This window comes from Ursus arctos, unplaced genomic scaffold (genome assembly GCF_023065955.2).
Source record: "Ursus arctos isolate Adak ecotype North America unplaced genomic scaffold, UrsArc2.0 scaffold_19, whole genome shotgun sequence".
NCBI lineage: Eukaryota > Metazoa > Chordata > Mammalia > Carnivora > Ursidae > Ursus > Ursus arctos.
Window position 1 is genome coordinate 52188553 of NW_026622863.1, and position 15510 is coordinate 52204062.

Genomic DNA, 15510 nt, shown 5'->3' on the forward strand with positions numbered 1-15510 from the left:
TGTCTAAAGACAGAAAAACATTTAAATATAGTAAGAATAAAGTAATTTAACAACGAAATGCTAAGAATAAAAAGTATATTGTCTCAAGTTGAAAAATATTGCCTTAAAGACATAAAACTTAGAAAATATTAATAGAAGAAAATACTTTTGAAAACTGGCATAATGGAATATTACAAATATATGTGAAAGATAATAGCATAAGGCTCACAGACTTATTACACAGTCATTTCATTTCATTTACACTGCTACCCACATTATCCACACTGGATTATTTAACAAAAAAAATCATATATATCATTATATTCTTGAGTAAATAATCAAGAACATACTTCCACACAATGACATGGGATCTAAAGATGGTATTCATTCATAAGGAGGACCTGAGTACCTTTATAATACCTATAACAATAACAAAAACTCAATAATACCATTAAATAACAGTAAGAACTCATGTTTTCCTTATTTCCTCAAAAAAACACTAATAATCATTTGACTCAGGATGTAATCAATGTACCCCCATATAATTTGTGGGGGGTTTTATTTTTTTTTTTTATGTTTTATTTATTTGTCAGAGACAGAATGAGAGAGCACAAGCAGGGGGAGCTGCAGGCAGAACCAGCAGAGGGAGAAGCAGGCTCTCTGCTGAGCAAGGAGCATGAAGTGGGACTCCATCCCAGGATGCTGGGACCATGACCTGAGCTGAAGGCAGACACCTAACCAATTGAGCCACCCAGGCATCCCTAATTTGTGTTTTTCTATCAAGAATCTGGCAAATAGTAAGTCCTCCTTTTTTTTTCATTCTTATAAAAAATAAAATAAATGGATCATTTATCTAGAATAATTTAAGACATCCTATTAACTTACTCCATTCCACTGATGTTGTTTCACACACTGTCCCAGACAGCCACTAAATGCATAATTTTTGCTAATGGTTTACTCAAACTCTAGGTCAGTTTATTGTGAAGGATACTTCAGAGGTAGCACAGTTCCTTCACACTGCCTCCCACTAGAAGTTTTTCACAGCTTTCTTGCTTGATGGTTTAACAGGATGTTTCAAAGTCATTTTTCTCATGCTGGCTAGGAATTGTCAAATTTTTATTAAGATGTCTTACACTTTTTTAGTGAGAAATTGCATTTAGAGGTCACAGTCTGGAGAATGGAGGTGGTACTTGCTCAGAAGTTGGTCATAATATCTAGACCTGTTCATATTTCTCTATATATTTCAAGTCAAATATGGATTGGTTAATGTTGATATTTTTTTTCAAGGGAATGAAAAAATATGGCATCTTAAAACAGTTTCCTTTTCTATTTCTTTTATTTTTTCCTAAATGTCTGGGTTCTCAAGTATATTAATATTCTTATTCAGTCATTTTTTAAAAAAAAATTATGACTTTACTAAAAAAATATGATATTGGATACCAGTTCACAATTTCTTGGCTGGTTGTTTTATCTGAATATATCCCAATAAAAATAAACAGATAAAATTATTTTTTTAAGTTTCTCAAAAGTTATTATTTATATGGATTGGTCACAAACTTCACACATAATGAGGTTTGTATACATACACACAAATATATATCTTAAAATTCACTTTGACATTGAAAGTAATGGGTTATTCTATTATATGTTTACGTTATTTGATAAATATCCAAAGTATTTCCATTTTTACAATAGTCAAAATATAATACCAGGTCAGTTCACAGAAGTCTAGCATCCAACTTTCTCTGCCCCATGAGGCCATCGTTTTTATAAGTTTTTTGTTAATCCTTCCATTAGTCCTCTTCAAACACTGTACTTATTTTTTATTTATACTGGTATTCTTTGCATTCTTAGAAAAACAGACCCTAGTTCACATGCTCGTCTGCATCTCACTTTTTTTTTTCACATAAGAATATATCCTGGAGGTAACTCCATACCTGCAGTGAGGAATTCCTCCACATTCACAGCGTAGAGAACCAGGGCCCGTTGTCCTCAATGTTTGCATTATTTCCAGAGCAGAACATTAGTGAGTGACACTCACACAGATACTCTCAATGCTCATTTACAGAGAGAAAAGCCTGTGTTAGGCTTAATGCTGGAATTGCTGCGCAAGATAACAAATTTTTATTATTTCTAATTCTTCTGACTTCAATTAAGATCAAATTCCACTAGATATTGCTGTGATGAGTTTTGCCAACTTGGAAACGGGGATTTTCTTCCTCTGTCAGGGTTTGGCATCATGGGTAATTCTTCACTCCTTTGTCTTTATAATTTAATTCTGTTTACTGGATACAGGATGAGACCTAGAGGCCCGATTCTGAACCAACTATTATTAGCTAGATCCTTGCTTCTTTTCTCTATAGGGATTCTTCAGGCAGTGGCAGTTTTTGAAAGAATTTGTGTCCTGGATGATGCAGAATTTAAACATATCTTTTTTTTTTTTTAATATAGAATGGGCAGAGGGGTTTTCCTCAGCACCACCTCCCTCTTCAGTGGCTTTCAGGACAATGAGCTTTGCCCCCAATTTCTCTACATGGATTGAACTCAAAGGTAAATCCTCAAAGTGCATTGGCTTCTGATCAAACACACACACATAGACACATGCAAACGTGTACAGACAAGCACGTCAGTGCAAATACATACTCATACAGATACACACAGAGAGACATACCAACAAAGGATGCTATACTTCTTATTTAATTGCTTGCAAGGTGATATGTCAGCCAGGGCCAATTAGAAGAGAGAAACCACATCAGAATCTGTACAGTGAGAGTTTAATATAAAACACCAATAGGGCATTGCTGTAATGACAGATTGGTCCATAAAAATAAAGAGAGTCCTGAAACATATAGGAAGAGCAAATATTAGAAGCCACTATCCTTTGGGCTGAGATTGTGTAAGACATCCCCCAACCCCACCAAAGGACCTTTATAAGATCTTGTCCGAAAGGGCAGGTGGTGATTTATGGAATGACAGAGTTGCCTTGATGCCTCACCAGCAGTACTTCTGGGAACTGTCCTCTGGAAGTTGGGAGTGTTTGGGAAAGCTATTCTTGAGAGTCAGAGGTAGGCCACTTTAAAACTTCTCAGGAATGGTGGTGTTGGGAAAGCTGCTGGCTACCATGCACAGCAGGACCGGGGAGCTGGAGACCCGCACTGAGACTTCTCTGTCATTCAATGGTCCAGCTGTGTGCTTGCCCAAAAGGTACAGATTTCATTCTGGGATATGATCTCTGACTGCTCTGTCTCGGGCCTTGAGTTCCTTATATCCGATAATCCTATACTCCAGAGTTCTCGCTACTTTTTACCCTCCAATCCCTTGTTACTCCAGTCCTCTGTTTCTTTAAACTTTTCCTGTTCAAATTATGGCACAATAGTGACTCACTGACCTCTCCACTTTCTCTGTTCCCCCTAGTTTATATACAATACAGAGACCAGAGTGATCCTTCTAACATACAGGTTGGATCATGCCCCTCTCTATTCCAATACTATGTACACACTGGCTCACCATTTCACTTAGAGAAACTCCAAATTCTTTACAACGGTCTACAGTGCACGACATGACCTGGCTCCCTTAGCCCTTCAACCTCAAAGCTGTACACTTACTCCCTTCATAGCTGTGCTCTGTCCTCACATTTTCAGCAAAGATCCAGGCATGATCCTCTCCTTCACGTACTAGTCTGGTTATTTCATCTGTGTGGAACATCCTCCCATACATGCAAATCCCTCACCACTCAAAAATTTGCTCAAATGTCACGCCCCTGTGAGACCAACCCTGATGATCACATTTTACATTGCCATCCACTCTACTATACACGCGCATCTTTACCTGAATTTTCTACTGTCTGTATTTGGGTGACACAACTTTACAACTTACTATGAACCCCAATATTTCTTTTATTATTTGTTCTTTGTTTCCATCAATTAGAATGTGAGCAACACATTTTTGGTTATTTTCTGGTGTGAACACACATTTAGAATAGCGTCTGAAACAGATGAGGTGCTCAATAAATATTTATTCAGCAATCAAACAGCAGGTCACCACCCCTTTCCTTCTGTTTGTACACCTTGGTCAACTTTCTCTCACTTTACTTTTTCTTTTTTTTTTCTTTTTTTTTTTTTTAAAAGATTTTATTTATTTATTCGACAGAGAAAGAGACAGCCAGCGAGAGAGGGAACACAGCAGGGGGAGTGGGAGAGGAAGAAGCAGGCTCATAGCGGAGGAGCCTGATGTGGGGCTCGATCCCAGAACGCCAGGATCACGCCCTGAGCCGAAGGCAGACGCTTAACCGCTGTGCCACCCAGGCGCCCCTTCACTTTACTTTTTTCTTAACAGCCGAGTTTGTTTTTGTTCAGTGGTCTCAGAAATAAAAACATGCTTTGGAAAACAATTTTCATGGTAGCCCGGATGCAGCATAGCCATGGACTCAACTGAATTCTCTCACGTCTCAGAACCCAGGGACCTCTGCTTCCCACCGAGCCTTATCCAGTCACCAACTTCACCAACTTCTCTATTTCTATAGTCATTCTCTTTGTATACATTTGTTAATTAACATTAATAGCTTTATATAATTTGCTTACTTGACAAATGCTTTTCAGATATAATCTTAAGTCCCATACAGACCCTCTCCCACCAATTACAAGTGAAGAGATAATCACTTCCTAGCAAGAGGCGAAATCATGGAATCCCCACTCTTTATCTCAGGCGTTAGAATCCCCATCTCCACAGATGTACAGGTGTGCAGATCTCGCCACTGCAGCCACTGTCGTGGCAGCAAACACAATCTGGGTAGGTGGCTATTTTAAAAAACAAATATCAGAAACTCTGAAGAAATAGAATGTATTTCATAAAACCTAGTAAGAAACTCATATGAAAAAAACCCCCATTCTTCTTGCTTAGATTGAAACAAGTACTCTTATGATTAAAAGCGTCAGGGAGTTTTCTGAGGGATCCATACACTCTGTCACGCTCCTCTGCCTGCTTCAGGGCTCTCAAGCATATCTTCCTTCTTCCCTGATACCCTGACATCTTCTCCTCTTGCTTCTGAATAAACAGACATGCAGACACTCTCATGACTTTCAGGGCAAAGACTTAACTCTAAATGGAAGTGAAGAACAGTAAGATAATGATTTTTTTTTAAAGATTTTATTTATTTATTCGACAGAGAGACAGCCAGCGAGAGAGGGAACACAAGCAGGGGGAGTGGGAGAGGAAGAAGCAGGCTCATAGCGGAGGAACCTGATGTGGGGTTCGATCCCATAACGCCAGGATCACACCCTGAGCCGAAGGCAGACGCTTAACCGCTGTGCCACCCAGGCGCCCCCAAGATAATGATTTTTTGTTCTCATCTGCAAGTGGACACTTGGTTTCTGGGTGGCAATTGCAGCTATATGCAGTAGGGTTTTGTTTGTTTTTAATCACTGAGAGCCTGTGTGTTTAAAGGAGTCTGTAATTACATTTCTCTACAATACCTATGATTGGCGGAAGATTATAAATCTCCAACTCCTGTGTGGAGATATGACTCTTTTAAAAGTGACTAACGATTCCACATTTAAGAGAGCAGAGATCATCAGGGACTTCAATATCCTCAGATTCTTGATGTTACTCTGACCTAGAAGCAGATTTCAAAATTACTGTGAAATTATAATTATCCTATAAATATGTAACCCTTTCTACCCAACAATAACTTCACTGTCCCTTCTGATCAATATGAAATTCTAGTGTGTTCACCCCTCACACACCCGTAGCATTAACAGGATGGTTTTTCTGACATATAAAGTTCTACCCAAGTAGCATAATGATGGATATTTCAAAATTCTTTCTCAGCACAGTGCACATAATTTAGCCCCTAACCATGCCTCCATGGCCACCATTCCCTTTTTTAAAAAAATTATGTTAGTCACCATACAGTACATCCTTAGTTTTTGATGTACTGTTCCATGATTCATTGTTTGCATATAACACAGTCCTCCAGGCAATACGTGCCCTCCTTAATACCCATCACCGAGCTAACCCATCCCCCCACTCCCCTCCCCTGAAACCCTCAGTTTGTTTCCCAGAGTCCATAGTCTCTCATGGTTCGTCTACCCCTCTGATTTCCCCCCCTTCATTTTTCCCTTCCTTCTCCCAATGTCCTCCATGCTATTCCTTATGTTCCACATGTGAACCATATGATGTGAAACCATATAATTGTCTTTCTCTGCTTGACTTATTTCACACCATTCCCTTTTGATTAAGGGAATAAAATGAGTCTCTTATTTTTGCCCTTGAATGACTACACTTGAGCATAAGAGTGACCGGTGATCACAGCTATTAAGGAGTCAGAGACTCCTCAAAGTTGTCTCTGATTTATAGAAACTGTATAAACCCTCACTCCACATAAAACGACATTTTTGTTGGAGAATTAAATTCATTTTATGTTTTCTTTTCAAAATTATTTCCAGAACTTTCCCTTGGTTTAAAATTCTTCTTTGAAAAAGTTCATATGTATATTCTACTACTTTTTCTTAAAATTATCTCTCAATTTTTTTAAAAGATTTTATTTATTTATTCGACAGAGATAGAGACAGCCAGCGAGAGAGAGAACACAAGCAGGGGGAGTGGGAGAGGAAGAAGCAGGCTCATAGCAGAAGAGCCCAATGTGGGGCTCGATCCCAGATCGCCGGGACCACGCCCTGAGCCGAAGGCAGACGCCCAACCACTGTGCCACCCAGGTGCCCCAAAATTATCTCTCAATTTTAATTGCTGTTATAAAAATCACAATTGTATTTAAATATTTTGAACAAATCCACCTGCCTATAAAGTTAATGTGGAAGATTATGTCTAAATACCCCACAGCTCCCTCCTTCAATAACCCAAGGACTAACGGTTGCTGTCAATTAGTGCACATCCTTGGAGAAACATTTTTATTTATTTACAACTACTTAGTAAAATCTCTTTTAGATAGCCTCTCTCTGCCTTTTGTTTGCTTTTTTAAATTTTTTTCAGGGGCAGGGAGAGTGGGGGAGGGGCAGCGGGGAGGGGGAGAGAATCTTAAGCAAGCTTCATGAGGTGGGGCTTGATCTCACGACCCTGAGATCATGACCTCAGCCAAAATCAAGAGTCGGATGCTTAACCAACTGAGCCACCCAGGCACCGCCTTTTGTTTGCTTTTAAAGACATATTCTGAATGCGCTTTATGTGGGGGGGGGGGGGAATGTGGTTAATGAAAAGCCCCTCAGGAAACATGAAGATAGTAATACATATATTTTGAATTTCCTCCAGATCTTCAACTCCAATTAAGACCAATTTCCACTTCAAAAAAAAAAAGACCAATTTCCACTTGATATTGATGTGATGGGTTCTTTCAACTTAGAAATGGGGATTATCCTCCTCATTCAGACAGGGGTGAGGATCCTGGAAAATTCCTTCCTCTTTGGTCTTTATAAATTCACTTTGTTCACTGGACACAAGTTGAAATCCAAAGACCTGATTCTCAACCAACTGGTCTTAGCCAACTCCTTGGTGCTTTTCTCCAAAGGGAACCCACAGACCATGGCAACTTTGGGATGGAAATACTTCCTGATGATATTGGATATAAAGTTGTCTTTTATGCACACAGAGTGGGCAGAGGAGTTTCCCTCAGCATCACTGCCTGTTGAGTGGCTATCAGGCCTTTAAGATTCATTCTAATATCTCTAGGGTAATGGAGCTCAGAATATCTCCAAAGTGCATTGGCTTCTGCTATTTCCTCTGCTGATCTTACATCTCCTGTTAAATATCTACCTTCCAGTAAGAGTGACTGGGCCACTGAACAGCAAAAACCTTAGTTTGAAAAAAAACATCTGTCTACTGTTCTGGACTACCCCAAGATAAATTTATAGGCTCACTAAATTCTGTCGTGTATTCTTTCTTTGACTTTGTGTGTTTGAACCTCAGGATCTGGGCCAGTGGCTCCATGGTCCTTGTCTTGCTCAGGCACAAGCAGCAAGTCCAATATATCTGCAGCCATAGCCTTTGTCCCAGATCTTCCCACGAGGCCAGAGCCACACGCACCATCCTGATCCTGGTGAGATCCTTTGTCTGCTGTTACTCTCTCTCTTCCGTTTTGTTTCTTTGCATAGTACTTATTTTGAGTCCAAACCAGTGGCTACTAAACACTGCTGTGTTTGTAGCATCATGTTTTCCAACATTCAGCTCATTTGTGCTCATCAGCAGTGATATGTACGTCTCTCAGTTCTGCTTTGCCTGCTGGACAAGGAAAACAATTTTCCTTAATCTGGTAAAACAGTTGTATATCTTTTCATCTGTGCAGATAAATCTATTTTTCATTTCACCCTTTGTTACTATATAGGGGACTATTTGGTGCTAGTTACAATTCCAGGAATCTGTGATATCCAGTGATTAACACCCCGCTCTCATACAGCTATAGTGGAGCCAAAATAGATTTATACAACATGCAATGATTACTTAATATACACATGCTATATTCCTCAACTAAATTCAAGATCCTTTAGGAGGATATAATGTATGAAAACTACTAAGTTTGCCAAACATAAGTAAAACGTCCCCTATATCTAGCATAAAACAGGGTCTTTTAATAGTTTCATTTTACTTTTTAAAGATTTTATTTATTTATTTGACAGAGAGAGAGACAGCCAGCGAGAGAGGGAACACAAGCAGGGGGAGTGGGAGAGGAAGAAGCAGGCTTCCAGCGGAGAAGCCTGATGGGGGCTCAATCCCATAACGCCGGGATCACGCCCTGAGCCGAAGGCAGACACTTAACGACTGAGCCACCCAGGAGCCCCTAGTAGTTTTAATATATATATATTTTTTCCTAAACATAGATGGATGAGGCTGTATCTATCAGGGAAAATATCTGGAATGGCCCATGTGGGGAAAGCACATGCAACTTAATAAACAACAGAACTATAGTATTTGTGGCAGAATACCATAGATCAGACAAGAATTCTAAACTTTGTCCTAACAATGGCAACAATCAATGAAGGGACATCACCTTTGCTTTTTAGATGTCATTTAGTACATACGTAATTAAATGTGTTTTATTTTATTAAACTTCCTCTGATTCCTAATTTTGATTAAAATATTTTGATTTAATGGTTCTCAAACCTAGAGTTTCCAATCTTCAATCACTGGCTTTTATTTTTAACAAAAGGCAAACTTTCAAGAATGTAAGTAAGCATTTTCACTCTACTTCTCACCTTTATTATTAAATAGAAGAGATTTTTCCCCAGTGATCTCTTTTCCTCTATTTAATTCAGGCTGTTCATATTGTCTTTAAGGATTTTAATTTAATCTTTTAATTTTCCTGAAGACTCCAGGTAATTTTACAACTATTTTACAGTTAATTTTGATAAATCCTAGGACTGAATGCTATGTCTTTGAGAATGTATAACCTTTTATTATTTATTTACACACAGAAAATGATGACATTTATAGGCCTCCTTAAGTCCAATTAATTTTTTTTAAAGATTTTATTTATTTGACAGAGATAGAGACAGCCAGTGAGAGAGGGAGCACAAGCAGGGGGAGTGGGAGAGGAAAAAGCAGGCTCATAGCAGAGGAGCCCGATGTGGGGCTCGATCCCATAACACCGGGATCACGCCCTGAGCCAAAGGCAGACGCTTAACCGCTGTGCCACCCAGGCGCCCCCAATTAATTTTTATAAAAAATTCATGCACTGTCCAACTGTTTCTTGAGCTTAAGTTTACACAATAGTCTATGATGAGGACTTTTCCTTCCCATAACATCCACTCGCACAGGCTCCGCTCTCAGGTCAGGCTGTGTTTCTCTAAACCATCCTGATTTAAATGCTTTCTAATTACCTCCGGAGTCACCAACCAACTTCTGTCCTCTGTAGTCCTAAAGTAATTCCTAGACCAATTAATTCTTGAATAGTTGTTTAGAAAACACTATATATAAAACTGAACCTTAGCCCAATGACACCTAATTCATACAGTTAATCAATGAAGTCACAAAAGATACAGTAGTTTCCTTATCTATGACGACCGCACCTGTGACGCAGGCAGACACGCCCCACAGGGAGCTCTCCCAGGCCTGTTCCAACGCCTGCGGTCAGTTCTTTGCCGACCTGCACGCCTGTCCCCTGACCTTGTTGGTCTGTGGGTTCTACAGCAGATTTCGTATTTACTAAGAGTGGGTCTGAAATTATTTTATTTCTATGGTTTTACTAACAAGTTATTCGTGCAACTCAGCTATAAGCTAAGTATCCTCATGTCCATCTGGAGATGAGAAAACAGATTTACAACTTATAAACTCCAGCCATCATTCCAGGTACAACTTGACTCAGACTCGTTTGTCCAAGTTCTAGACCGTGTTCTTAATGGAAATACTTTGCATCCAAATAACTGTGATCATCCTGTTTTTGAAGCTGAGTGAATCATTTTGGGAAAGTTTTTTCTTTTGCATTTTATGGATTGATCTGTATTTCACCTGATTTTCAGCTAATCTCCCTCTGGGGTCTGTGAGGAATTCATACTGATACCGACTGATTTTGTGTTTGTTTCATGCCTTGCCTCTCATGAGAGACCTCATTAGAAAGAAACCTGCTAGTTAAACCTAATATTCAACCTTTTTTTTTCTTCATTTTCCATTTCCAATTTTTTTTAAAAAGATTTTATTTATTCATTCGACAGAGATAGAGACAGCCGGCGAGAGAGGGAACACAAGCAGGAGGAGTGGGAGAGGAAGAAGCAGGCTCATAGCAGAGGAGCCTGATGTGGGGCTCGATCCCACAACGCCGGGATCACGCCCTGAGCCGAAGGCAGACGCTTAACCGCTGTGCCACCCAGGCGCCCCTCCATTTCCAATTTTTATTTTCTCTTTTCTGCTCTCTGGGCAGGTTATGTGTAATTCATCTCCATTAAAGTCTTACATTTTATTGTTTTTGGTTCTATCACTTGAGGACCACACTTAACATTTATCCCATTTTTCTTTACATTCTTACTGTGAAAGACAACATTGGTACAGGGAATATATATTTAGAATTTAACAAGTGTTCCTAAAATGGATGCTTCTGGGGCGCCTGGGTAGCGCAGTCGTTAAAGCGTCTGCCTTCGGCTCAGGGCGTGATCCCGGCGTTCCGGGATCGAGTCCCACATCGGGCTCCTCCGCTGGGAGCCTGCTTCTTCCTCTCCCACTCCCCCTGCTGTGTTCCCTCTCTCGCTGGCTGTCTCTCTGTCGAATAAATAAATAAAATCTTTAAAAAAAAAAAATAAAAAAATAAAAAAATAAAATAAAATGGATGCTTCTGTATCTGCCACTGAGGGAAATAAAGAATGCTAGTAGTGCCCTGCCGTGTCAAGTGTTCCATCCCAGACATGGTCTACACCTCCTCCAAGAGTAACCCAACATCCAGAGTTTTAAAGTCAGCATCTTTTGGATTTTAATAGTTTTCCTTACTATGCATAAATCCTAAAACTATAGTTTGGCTCTGTATATCACTGACATTTATATGAATGGACTCATACACTATGTATTTGTTTGATCTTATTTCTTTTGTCCAATGAATGTCAGTACGATTCACCTATGCTGTTCAGTGTGTTTGTATCATTGATTTTCATTGCTGCTGAGGGCACCGTTTCATAATCTGTCTCTATTCTACACTGATGGACCTTTGTATTGCCTTCAAGTGTTGGTAATAACAACAATGCAGCTGTAAAAGCTTTTGTTCGTGTGTTTGGATACACATCAGAATGTATTTCTTTGGAGCAGCAGTTCCCTTCCACACCAGGTGTGGATATCCAAATGTATGTGGATCTCCTTCTAAGCTCTACATGGTCTCCTCTGATCTGTACGTGTAGCTCTGTGCAAATATCTAACATCAAACTATCATTTCTAGTTTTATAACAGGTCCTAACTTCTGAAAGAACAATCCACCTTATCTTTTTTCTCTTTCTCTTCTAAATGTGCTTTATTTTTCTGTGAATTCTGAGTTTTATTTTATTATTTTATTTTTTTAAAGATTTTATTTATTTATTTGACAGAGAGTGAGACAGCCAGCAAGAGAGGGGACACAAGCAGGGGGAGTGGGAAAGGAAGAAGCAGGCTCGCAGCAGAGCAGGGAGCCCGATGCGGGGCTCAATCCCAGGACCCTGGGATCACACCCTGAGCCGAAGACAGACGCTTAACGACTGAGCCACCCAGGCGCCCCTGAATTCTGAGTTTTAAAAACTTACTGTCAAGTTCAACAACAGTAACAAAAATCAGAAAAACAAAAACTTAAAAGCATTTCAGCACTCAGAAGACTTTTTCTCTTAAAACTACTAACTATACCAGAATTTACTTTGAAACTGTGCTATGTGTACAAAATAATTTTTTCTTTTAGATAATAAAAAAACATTATGAAGATATGGATTATCCTTCCATGCCAGCCCTATTTCACCACCCTGCTTGGTTTGTCTTCTCTGAATATTTGTTTTTAAGATAGTCATTGTGGTAGATTCCCAGTTTGGAAAAATAAATTCCAAAGTTTAATATGCCCACAAATATTTTTATTGCTTTTCTTTCAAATGGCATATTGGCTGAGGATATTTTTAAAAAATTTCTGCTTACTTACTACTTAGCCCAGTCTATCTTTCTTAAATTAAAAGTCTCAATTAATTTATTTTAATTCCAGTATAATTAAGGTACAGTATTATATTAAGTCTCAGGTGTACAATATAGTGAGTCAACAATTCTATACATTACTCAGTGCTCATCATAACTGTACTTTTAATCCCCATCACCTATTTCACCCATCCCTCACCCACCTCCCCTCTGGTAACCACCAGTTTGTTCTTTATACTTAAACATCTGTCTTTTTTGGTTTGTTTCTTAAATTCCATGAGTGAAATCATATGATTTTTGCCTTTCTCTGACTTATTTCACCTAGCATTATATCCTCTACATCCATCCATGCTGTTGCAAATGGCAAGAATTCATTCTTTTTAATGGCTGAGTAATATTCCAGTATGTGTGTACATTTTCATACACACACACACACACACACTCACACACACATCTTTATCCATTCATCTAGACACTTGGGTTGTTTCCATAACTTGGCTATTGTAAATAATGCTGCAATAAACATAAGGGTGCATGCAATCTTTTCAAATTACTGTTTTCGTGTTTTTTGGGTAAATAGTAGTGGAATTACTGGATCATATGGTAATTCTATTCTTAATTTTTTGAGGAATCTTCTGTTTTCCACAATGGCTGCACCAGTTTGCATTCTCACCAACAGTGCATGAGTTCCCTTTTCCTCCACACCCTTTCCAGTACTTGTGTTCTGTGTTTTTATTTTAGCTATTATGACAGGTGTGAGGTGATACTCATTGTGGTTTTGATTTACGTTTCTCTGATGATTACTGATGTTGGGCATCTTTTCATGTGTCTGTTGGCTGGCTGAGGATATTCTTGGTATATAATCTTTACTTCAATACTTTTAAAGTTTTTATTTCATGGTAACACTTGCACTCATTGTGAAAAGGAATGAGCTCAAGCTGATTTTAGTTTCTCTATTTCTCTCACTGTACATGTGTATAACTTTCTCCTGTCCTTGATTCTCATTACAATGGCTCTAGGCAGCATGTGTTTCCCTGTTCTAAACATTCCCCCTCTGTAATTTTCTCCTTCTTTGTGTTGTATTATCTAGATACATGTCTACTTCTTCTTTAATGTTTTAGATTTTTAGCTTTCCTTTAAAATTTTTATTGGCTTTACCCCTTTCTGACTGCTTTTGAGATTTTCCCCATCGGAGAAAAAAAAATTTTTTTTAAAGTAAGCTCTATACCCAAAGTGAGGCTTGAACTCATGACCTGGAGATCAAGAGCCGCATGCTCTACTGACTAAGTAAGCCAGGCGCCCCTGATATTTTTTATTTTAGTTATATAGACATTTATTTATCCTACGCATTGTGTACTTTGTGAAACCACTGTATTCAATGTCCAATATTTCCACATTATCACTTTTACATTGTACTATATTACTAATATCCTCCTCACTTTGAAAGTAACTATTACACTTTATTTAATAGATATATTAGTCTGTTACAAAAGATGTTTCTCCAGTGTTATACATAGCCCCTTTGACAATGGTTTTGCTTACAGGTAACTTTGAAAGAGAAAGCCAAAAGGTGACTTCTTTACTAGATAGGAAAAAACTAGAAAGTCATGGTAATGAAAAGGTGTGGTGTCAAGCAGTCATGCAATCTTTATGCAGCAGCAGCTGCTAGGTTTTGCTTGCCAATCTGCCATATATATGGCTGGAAACCACAAGGAAACCACAAGCCCAAATGGATTGAGAAAGATTATTCCTTAAACAGATAGCATAAGAAAGTCAGCAAACATTCGGTCACCTCCTGCTATATCTGTCACATAGGACACCACCAAACTAAAGGGACCAGATTACAGGCAACATGTGCGGTGGGACTCAGTTGCGGAGGAGCCTATTCAAGCCTGGCTGTGAATGGTTTAATATCCTTGCAGATGGACCCTATGGTGGAAGGGATTAAGTGGAAATTCCAATGACTCACAGGAACCAAGAAGGTAGTGAAACTCTCATATACCGTTGGTATGAAATATAAAAAAATAACCATTTTAGATCAGTTCGGCAATTTCTTAAAAAGTTAAATATTCACCTACACTATGATTCAGGCATTGCATTCAGAGGTATGAACACAAGAAAAATGAAACATGTATCCGTATAAAGATTTATATGTGTGAATCTTCATATAAGTTTTATTTGGAATAGCCAAAACCTGCAAACCCAGATGTCAAGGAACAGATATGTGGAACAACAAATGGCAGTACATCCATACGACAGAATACTCCTCAGCAACGAAAGGAATGAACTTTTTAAATCTCAAGGTAATTATGCAGTATACACGAAACCAGAAAAAAAGAATACTTTATGATTCCAATCATATAAAATTCTAGAAAATGTAGTCTACTATTAAGGCAAGTAAATGTAGTCTACCGTAAAGAGAACCAGAGAGGTTAGGGAGAGAGATTAATAAAAATTATGAGGTATACGTGTGGGACTTACATGTTCATTATCACAATTATGATGATTTTGTCAAATCTTATCAAACTATACACTTTAAATATGTGCAGTTTATATCATTATAACTTAAAGCTTTAAGCAATGGTTCAAAATAAAAGTAAGGATCTCTCCCACTCCATATTAAAAAAAAATCAGGTTTGGCAACATTCTATTATCTCTATCACCTCTCTCCTAATGCTTTGGGAGGGATGTCTTACTTAAGTGATAGCAAATATTGATGAAAAATGGAGGATGTTTCCACCTTAGTCACAAAGGCCATATCACTGGACTAAGAGATCTCCCTTCTCTCTATCCTTGTTTTCCTGCATGTGTAATAACAGTCTTAAGGTCAACAGCCCAGAAAGCTATAGAAATCCACAAAACCTTAATTTCTCTGCCAATGACCTCAGCTATTCAAGATACAGAGGCCGGGAGGTACACGCTCACCCAACATAGCCACAGTCACTGGAATAGCTGTGGGTGCAC

The 15510-nt window shown here is 38.6% G+C and overlaps 1 pseudogene; it reads left to right on the forward strand.

Annotated features, from left to right (window-relative positions):
* The first annotated feature begins 7271 nt into the window (after positions 1–7271).
* On the forward strand, positions 7272–14120 carry LOC113248005 (vomeronasal type-1 receptor 1-like; annotated as a pseudogene).
* Positions 14121–15510: the final 1390 nt, after the last annotated feature.